This window comes from Dermacentor variabilis, chromosome 4, assembly GCF_050947875.1.
Source record: "Dermacentor variabilis isolate Ectoservices chromosome 4, ASM5094787v1, whole genome shotgun sequence".
NCBI classification, from domain to species: Eukaryota; Metazoa; Arthropoda; class Arachnida; order Ixodida; family Ixodidae; genus Dermacentor; species Dermacentor variabilis.
In genome coordinates, this window is record NC_134571.1 from 115,900,083 (window position 1) to 115,909,834 (window position 9,752).

A 9,752-nucleotide genomic window follows, 5' to 3' on the forward strand; every position below is an offset into this window, starting at 1 on the left:
GACCAAAATTCAAGGCAGCTCTGTTGAAAGCAGTAACGAAAAGCTTACAAGATGGCGAATACCAGACAGTCGGCAACAAAGTAAAATTATTTTAATTTGTAAAGGTAGGGGACAAAAGGTAGAATTGACTCATATAGACCATTGTAATCTACAGGTTAGCAACGCAGGCGAACAATCTAAAACTGCGAACATGACCAGAACTGAATGGCATATTGTGAGAACTTCTTAATGGATTCAGAATCGGCAGGCGTCTAGATGATAACTTATTTGTTCTTACTCAGTGTATTGAAATATCCAGAAAAGAAAGGAGACCGCTACATGTGTCTTTTTTAGACATTACCGGAGCTCATGACAGCGTAGACTGCCACATTTTGTGGGATATTCTCGAAGGGGAAGGCTTAGGCAAACGAGTGTGTACATCTTTTGAAGGAGATATACATAGAAAATATTCTTTACGTTGGAAAAGATGACAAGCAAGGAGAAAGTTGATATCCCCAAGGGACTGAGACAGGAGTGTCCTTTATCCCGGCTGCTGTTTATGATGTACATGCTAAGGATGGAAAAAGTGCTACAAGGAATCAATATTCGGTTTAATCTCTCTTACAAACCGGCGGGCATAATGGTAAAGAAAGAGCTACCAGGTTTGTTTTATGCAGACGAAATTATATTGCTTGCCAACAAGCAAAATGATATGCAACGTCGAACTGATATCTGTGGACAGGAATATGAAAGTTTAGGATTCAAATTTTGTTGAAGAAATCTGGTTTAATGGTATTCAACGAAAACAGTGAACAGGCAGAGTCAATACAAGGCGAGGAAATACAGCGGGTAAAAGCATACACGAAGGGAATAGATTTATGGAAATATATGTAGAATCACTAATAGAAAAGGGGAAGAGAAATGAAGCCATGATGGGGGTACAGGGCTCTATAGGGATACAATAGGTGCGAGGTGCCTCAGGGCATGTAAAAAGGTGTAATGGTTCCAGGACTTATATTTGGCAATGCAGTTGTTTGTGTGAAGTTGAGGGCACAGTCAATACCCCATGGAAATGAAAGGTCAGTGGGACGCCTCGCATTGGGCGCTCAGGGGAAGACTACAAATGAAGCTGTGCAGGGTGATATGGACTGGACAAGCTTTGAAGTGAGAGGAGCTCAGAGTAAAATTTATGTTGAAGAATGACTGAAAACTATGAAAGAAAGTGAGTGGGTCGCGAGAATGTTCAGGCATTTTTATCGGAAAAATTTGACTCATAGTGAAGGAAAACAACTAAGAAATTTATCAGCAAGTATGCGACCGGTATGGTAAGCAACATGGCAACGGAGAATGTCAAATCTAAAGTCATACAGACTGAGACAATCCCATGGGTGGCGGCAATGGAAAGGAAAGTTGGTGTAAGTGTAACCTAAGAGAAAAACATGAATTCAGGAAATAAATAGTTTATTATAATTCAAAGGGAAGTTCCTTACTTTTCTAAGCAAGATGAGGTTGCCTTAGAACGCGTCGTTATAAAGCGAGGTACACCAAGGAAGAAGAATCTTGTGAATGCTGCGTTACAACTACGGAAACGATGCAACACGTTTTATTAGAATGTGAACATATCTACCCAACTCTTGGTTTAGGCTCCTCTTTCTTACTTGGCGACCTTGGGTTCAAGGGTAGTAGGTGGAAAGTAAGCATGTCCGAAACAGAGATAAGTAAAAGGAAATTGGAGGCTTATTGGCAGAGAAGTATAGGATACCACAAACAACACAGGCGAACAAAAACAAGGTTTCCAGAAGTTCTTGAGAAAGTTTGATGCTGGAAATTTTTTGTTTGTGTGCTTCTTTTTTCTTTCAAAAGGATAGGCAGGATATTAGGCAAAATAATAACAAAAGCTTGGTGGCGCAACTCACCGCCCCATTTCAAAGGGTACGCTCATGGCATCGATCCATTCACTCATCCATCCATTCAGCGTTTGCCATAATATCGATTACGGTCGCAGTACGCGCTGTGCGGCAGATACATTGGTCTGAGCACCCGCGCATAAAGGACAGATACATCTTGCGCACACGTAAGTCACGCGCACACACACGTGTGCGGAAGTGCAGCATACATCATCATTATTCTAGGCCCTCGCCCAAACCAAGTGCCTTCTTTAAGGAATTGAATTTCTGAAAGTAAATTGCTTCAGAAAATTTGTAAAGTACGACTTACAGACAAGCTGCAGAGATGATAGCTTCGAATTGTAATTCGAATGTACGAGAAAACATAATCCAGTCACCCGGAAACTCGAAGACAAAGCCCTTTTCCAGCTGCTGTTGGAGGTCTGTCTGAGTGGGCGCGGTCGCTAGGTGGCGGTACTGCTTTTGTGTGAGCACAGCACGAGCCCAGGAAAAATCTCGACCAACTAGAGGCTATCAGCTTCACTGTAATATTGAATGATTTTGCCTCCAGCTATGCCAGATGTCACGCTAGCTTGTAGGTTTTATCGGCGATAGGATGTGCGTGCTGTTCCTCTCGGAATCGTGTACAGTCTGGTTCATCCGAAGCTCATATGGGTGTTTCCCAGCGCATGCGTACTTCTGTAGGTCATAGAAAGGTTTCGATAAACCTCCAGTTGCTAGTAAACGTCTGTCCTGTCCGCCAGGCCTCCCTTCTTTTCCCGAAAATTTTATCGCTCAGCAGAGTGATCGAAGAAGGCTATTTGCTTTGAATGAATTCTAGGGTTTTACGGTGGACTGAGGGTTAACGTTGATCACCAGGGGACTTTTAAAGCGACACCAACGCGCAATGCAAGGACCTTCTGACATTTCACTCGCATAGAAATGCGGCCGCCGCGGCCGGGATTCGATCCCGTGACCTCGTACTTAGCAGCGGAACACTATAGTCGATAAGCCGCCGAGGGGGGTGCTATTTGCTTTATGGTTAGAGGAAAAGCGAAATAAATCAAATCGGTTTAAATGAGAAATCATGCGCTTCAAAGCTTATATTTATTGCAGTGAGCATACTTAGGCTCAGGACGGGAACATTCAATGATGCATCACATTCGTATTATCCTAAAGATAACTTAGCAGTTTGCCGAATATCACTAATCTTTGCGTATGATCTCCCCAGACTGCGAGAAAACTCTCATGGTAACTTAGTGGCTATGACGTCACGTCGCTAAGCACGAGGTTCCGGGTTCAATTCCTGGCCTCGGCGGCCGCATTTCGTTGGCGGTGCATTGAAGAAATGACCGTGTGCTGTGCATTGGGTGCACGTTAGAGAACCCAAGCACCGCAGGCAGTCAGAACTACTGCCGAGTCCACCGCTAAGGCGTATCTCATAATCAGATATTGATTTCGGCACTTAAAAGCTCTAAATATATATAGTTATTGTAGAATGAAAAAAAAATTGACTCGCCATCCCGGCCCTCCGAAAGTGGACGCCCAACAAAGTTCTTGCGAAACTACTGCAAAAAGTGCTGAGGGGGTGTGGAATGAAGTAATGCATGTTGTTGGGCTAGCGGGTTCATAGATTCAGCGTAGTTTTTAAACTGCGCGAAGAACAACAGACGCGAACAGACACACAGGAAACACATTGCGCTTTGTTTGTGCGTCCGTGTTTCTGTTCACGTCTTCGCGCAGTTTAACGTTTCTGCTGAAGGCATGCAATGCTTTTTTGAGGGTACGGATGCTTCCTTTGAGCTTGTTGTTTATTGAAACGTGCGCTGTTCTGTGTCTTGTATGGGTGATTGCACTGTATATATGCATTGTTCACTCCACTTTGCTGAGCGCTTGTAGCCTCTGCCTTACAGGGCATGAGCCATTGGTGCTGATGACAGATGCATCTTTTGAGCTTAATTTAATCTTTCTTAGCCAGTGTTGGCAGGCAACTACTGTCAGAGGAAGCTATCCTCGGCCCATGGCCTGACACTGCAATTTCAATGCGTGCAACAAAAGTATTGTTGGAGTTTCTGCAGGACACCAAGCTCGACGAGCGGCTCTAGCGAGGCAACTGTCTCATGTACATAAGCACTCACCACTTCTCTTATCATCATCATCCATTCCAATACTTTCACTCCCCTTCCCCCTTCCCCAGTGCAGAGTAGCAGACTAGAGCGCACTAGCTCAGGTCGACCTCTCTGTCTTTCCTATCAATAAATTCTATTCATTCATAATCTTAAATTATGAGGTTTTTCATGCCAAAACTGGACTGGACTGGAAAACATTATTATGGTCCTGCAGGACGCGCTTGGCGCTTAGCGAGCGTCTACCACGTAGGGACCGACAGGGAGTATATGGCAGCCGCTTCGCGGGCCTGCTGGACTGCCCATTGCTGGTACGTGAGTAGTGAGCTTCTGAGGGACTTATCCCACTTGTCCAAGGTAGAGTCGGGAAGAGCGTTTCTTGTTAGATACAGGACCTTTTCCTGAGCCTACTTCTAGTTCACCAGACGACATCGAATCGCGTCACAGCGTTAAGGAGCGCAGAAGCACATCTACCCCGTTCCCGAGGCGCCGCACGTCCACACAAGTTGGCGTCCTTCACCTCGTGCGCCGGAGGTGGAGCTATTCACTGCTTGACTATTCCCGAAAGCGTAGCGAGAGCCTGGCATGGTTCCAGTTAACGTAGATCCCGAGCAAAGCTGCTTTGCAGCACTGAAACGTCGCTAGAAGACAATGCGTCTCCCCCCATCCGCCTATTGTGAAGGCACTTGCAAGCCAGGAAGGCAATACCGCAGAGAGAAGTAAGCCCTCGGACAATTGGAGCCCAAGGAGCGACCCACTGCGCCGGGTGTGACGCAATCGCACGGGTGCCTGCCATTGGCCGAAAATGACGCCACCTGAGCGGGCTCGCCGATTCGCCAAAAATGACGACACCTGAGCGGGCTCGCCGATTGGCCGAACGTGACGTGACTTCGAGACACCGAAGGGGTTAAAAGCCAGAGACCGGGAGCAAAAAGAGAGCATTCCTTCATTCATCTCTTTCGAGTTTCTCTTCATTCATCTCTTTCGAGCGTCCGAGTTGCTGCCGGCCCATAATGACTTTATTACTGTTAATTTCTTTGTAAACTCACTGTAAATAATGTAAATAAACCTCCAGTTTTCATCTGTAAATCCTCCTCAACCTCGGCTAACTCCCGCATCCAACGGCAAGGTCCAAAAATTCGGGGGACAGCAATTGGGATTGTCCTCCAGATCTAACATTCTACACTCCCAGAGCATGTGTGCGAGTGTCGCCGTGTCTCCGCATGAGGGGCGCGTGTCACTGGGGTACGCGTCGGGATAGAAAACGTGTAATTTGGGGGGGGGGGGGGGGGGGGGGGGTTGCGTACGTGTGCGTCTGTAGTAAGCGTAGTGTTAGCGCCTTAGGCCTGTTAGCTATGATGTGGGGGGGCAGAAAGTTGCGGCGCCCCAGGTAGAATCGTTCTGTAATTTCGCTGCACATAATGAGCGCGTCCCGGTTGTCCTCTAGCTCGACGATATGGGGTTGCCAGGGGACTGCGCGGTCGGCAAGCGGGCAAGCTGCGTCGTGGGCGATCTCGTTGAAGTTGGGCGGGGCGCCCGGCACCCGACCGAGATGGGCGGGGTACCAAATGAGAGTGTCATGCTTGACGGTGCTCGGATCCGTTCTACAGTGGATGCCTAAGGCCTGGTCGGAGACGGCGCCGCGTTCGAAGGCTCTGATGGCCGGTCTGGAGCCGCTGTGGATCACTTCCCGTTTGCCGTTGAGCGCGGCCAGGGCTCAATCTGATTATGGGGCACGCCGTAGTGGGTGTCTCCGGAAGTTTTGACCTCCTGGGGTTCTTTAACGTGCACCTTAATCTAAGTACACGAGCGTTTCCCAAATCGTCCCCATCGAAATGCGGCCTCCGTGGCCGAGATATTATGACCTTGTTCTGTATTTAAACGTAGTGTTGTAGTGTTTTAGTTCTTTATTGAGATATAGTGGAGACGTAGTGTACGTTGTATGCGTGATTCTAGGGAACGTATGCACTGTGCGCCTTATTTTGATGAGTGCTTGTAGCCTCTGCATAACGAGGGAGATGAGCTATTGCATTTCTACTTGCTTAGGGGCTATGAGCCATTGCTGATGGTGATAATTTTTGGTCACGAACGGACACGAAAAATTCAGACCACCGAGAGGCTAACAGCTTCGCTGTAAACGGCATTCGATTCAGTAAAGATGCGACCAGAAGAAAAAGAGTACTTAGATAACTTAGGGCAAACCTGAAGCGGTTGTAGAGCCACCATAATTGTACACAAGAATAGAGGCAAAATAAATCGAATCAAAATGAAGTCAGGAAGTAGACTCAGTCTGCCCCGGGATTCGCTGCAAGCCTGAATGAAATAAGTCAGAACTTAGATATAAAAAGACAGGCTGCGATAATTGGCGGAGCATATTGTTGTAACCTGCTCTAATTGCTGATAGTTCTCTTCTGTACAACGCGTGAAATAGTTGCCCACCTAGACCTGCAATATGTCTGGGGAGATTTCACGACTGTTGTGCAAAAGTGTCCGATAATTTTCACCAGCCTAGCAATGGACTGCTTAACTTTCCTCTCGAAAATGTGACAACAGCTCTTAGCACTTCAATCTCACGTGGTTATTTATATTCAAGCTCGTAAGAAAATTCTTACGTATGTTATGCTAATGAACTTCAAAAAAGCGTGCTGCGATGATTGTCCAAACACGCGCACCTCAGGTGTTGCATACAAATAAGGCGCGCAGTTCAGGATGATTTATTTTGTTTCGCATTCTTCTCATTCCTAATACATGACTCGAAGGCCAGCTAGTTGTCGCCTACTTAGTCCACTCGCAGGGATAACAGATAAAGAATCATAATGTAGAAACAGACAGAATGATCGCAAAATAGGGTCATAGGCTTCAGCAGAAGGTCGAGGGCCTAACGACTAGTGTATTCAGTTGCAACCATAAGTGTTTGCATACAAAATCTGTCTCTTCTAAGGCTTTGTCACTGGGCAATCGGAATACGCACAGAAGCACAGAACCTACGCGAAAATATCACGTCCCGCTAAGCGAACACTTAGGTAACCAGCAACGGTGTATGGAAGATGTTGCGTATTCGTAACCGTCGCGGGACGCCTGAAATGAGTACACCTTAAAACATTCGGCGAATCGTATTGCTCCGGCGAGCGAGAGGCAGACCAAGAAGCAACTAAGCGCAATAGAGACTTGACCGCAGAGAAAAAAGCAGGCCATTATCGCCGTGCAGGGTCCCGTCAGCTGGCACCATCTGTGTTGCGAGGTTACAAGCTCACGTATCGGCTCATTGCCCAGCTCTATGAACTTCGGTTGTTCGAAAGCAAAACAAGCGGGATCCAGCAATGATTCCTAAGGACGACAGCAACGCCTGTCACAGCGAATTCTTACTGAGTTCATACAAAGGTGACGGAGTGTTAGTAGTTTGTAATAGTTGCCGGAAGGACCGATGTGTGACATAAAAATATCATGAGCCATTCCACTCGTTGAACGTGGATGACCAGCGAAGCTGTTTAGCATACGACACAGAGGTGACACAGAATTTTGAACATAGGTAAGGAATTATTTACCGTGATTTGTACGTACGTTTGCCTGGACGATGGCACCGCCGCGCCGAGGAGCCGAACTAAACTAGACACGCGTGACGTTTCGACGGGACCGGCACCACGGGAGAGCGGAAGGAAAAGAGAGGAGATACGCGAGCGCTTGGAACGCCGACAGAGAGAGGGTGGTGCGAACGTAGACATGGCCGACGTGGGTCAAAGTGTAGCATCTGTTTTTATCAGTTTAATATCGGATACGGGTTGTAGATAGACCCAAGATATTAAACTTATTTTTTTCAAGTTGGTGGAATGCTGGAAGCCTGCTTCACCTTTGCCGCTGGTCGGACCGGTATTGCGCTATCTTGAGGATCGGCTCACGGTTTTTGGTCTACGGACATCTATCCTCTGGAAACTACCCATATACAGATCCTCTCTAAAAATTGAACTAAGGAGTAGTTTCCTAACACCAAAGGGAAAACGTACATCCAACGGGAGCTGAGTATCCTGATGGCAAGCGTTGTGAATTAGAGTGTAGACGAGATCCTTCCTCCAAATAATATGGAAGAAAGCACGCTTTTCCGGCGCACATGCCTCGCATACTCGATCTCTATAGTGCTGTTGCTTTATTTATCTTATTTGTGTCAGGAATCGCCGACGCCTATCGGCAGAACTCCGAAGGTAATGAGCCGCGCCGATGGGTTGCGCACCGAGTTTTGCCCAGCCTAAGCCCAATACACTGAGTGCTCACGTTTCCGCGTTCGAGCACAACCACGCTAGTCAAGCGTAGTGTTCGACGGCGAATACTTGCGGATATAAATGCTCTTGCCTCGGCGTAAGCGACTTGGGGTGCTGTTGTGAAAGTAAACTGTGGCTCTCTGCATTCTCTGCTGGCTAGGCTATGCGCTCTGGCTCAGTCAGTGTACAAGGTTCAAGCACAAAGTCGTTATCTGTTCCTATCCAGGTCGTGTAACACGTACTCCTTTTTCCGCCTGTTATAGATTGGCCTTTCGTTTTTTGCCTACGCCAATAGGCACAAATGGCTGTCATATTTTACTTTGTCGCATCTTTATAGGGCATTTATTACGCCTTCACTGCTCATATATGTTTCTTTATTGTCCCATTCGATATTACGTGTTAGTTCTTAATGCTGGGGAGCAGATGAGCAATATAGCTGCATGAGGTCTCATAATAGCTGGGACTTGGTGTCTTGCAACGATAGAGCCTGTGAGAGAGCCACCGTAACGTGTTCGCCGGATTCACAGTGTTAAAACATGCTTATTGCAACTTGCACTTCTTTTAGTAGCGTCAGCTAGTTAACGAGCTGACGCTATCTCTCTCTCTCGCTCGTAGATATTATATCTACGTAGATATGATATCTCGGGTGCGAAATTGGGTGTATTTCAAGAAAGCAGTGTTCAATGCCGGCGCCGAAGCCGGCAATTAAAGTCGATAGCTGACAATTAGCTTTGGCCATGACAAAACCCTTAACTACACTATTCATTGTAAGATAAAAAAATGCCATCCTTATTTATTCCTTCAACCACAAGCAGCCGTAACGAGTTAAAAATATGGCCAACCATTTCCATCGAATGGTCACATAACAATGTGCGTCGTGCACAGTAGGTTCACGAAGAGAAATTCGTCATGAAACCAACGAGCATTTAGCTTTTACGGAGAGCGCTTGAGCAACTGTGCCATAAACGCCTTGAGCAAGCGAGTACGTAATATTTACCTATCTAAATCATTCTTTCACATCGCAGAAATTCCAGAGGGAGAAACGTTAATAGTGTCATGAAATTAATTGGCTCAAGAATAGTGCGCAGCGAAGCGAAGGTTGTGTAAGATATGCATAGCATAACGCAGCTACAGTGAAGAATTGCGTGCTATAAAATCGTGGGTGCCAAAAGTTACACATAAAATAATCTGAGAATGCCGATATCACGTTACACTATTTCTTGGTTAAAATTCTTTATCGCTAGCGTTAGTTAAGTACACTATGACAGCGGCTGCTGGTTGAAAAACATCTATAGGATATCTCGATGAACATTTCCGAAGTGACAACGCAAGTTCTGTGAGGCTGCTAGTTTTGTAAGTTTTGCGTATTGACATACGCAGTCATAATCTCAAACACGCACACGCACACGAACACGCATGCAGGCACACACACACGCACACCAACGCACACACAAAGCGCTCAGTTGCCTCTGTACTAAAATTCTCATGAAGAATCTGAGATAAAGAAG

At 46.4% G+C, this 9,752-nt stretch overlaps 1 pseudogene; it reads left to right on the forward strand.

Annotated features, from left to right (window-relative positions):
• The first annotated feature begins 7,711 nt into the window (after positions 1-7,711).
• Positions 7,712-7,892, forward strand: LOC142580612 (U2 spliceosomal RNA; annotated as a pseudogene).
• The last annotated feature ends 1,860 nt before the right edge of the window (positions 7,893-9,752 follow it).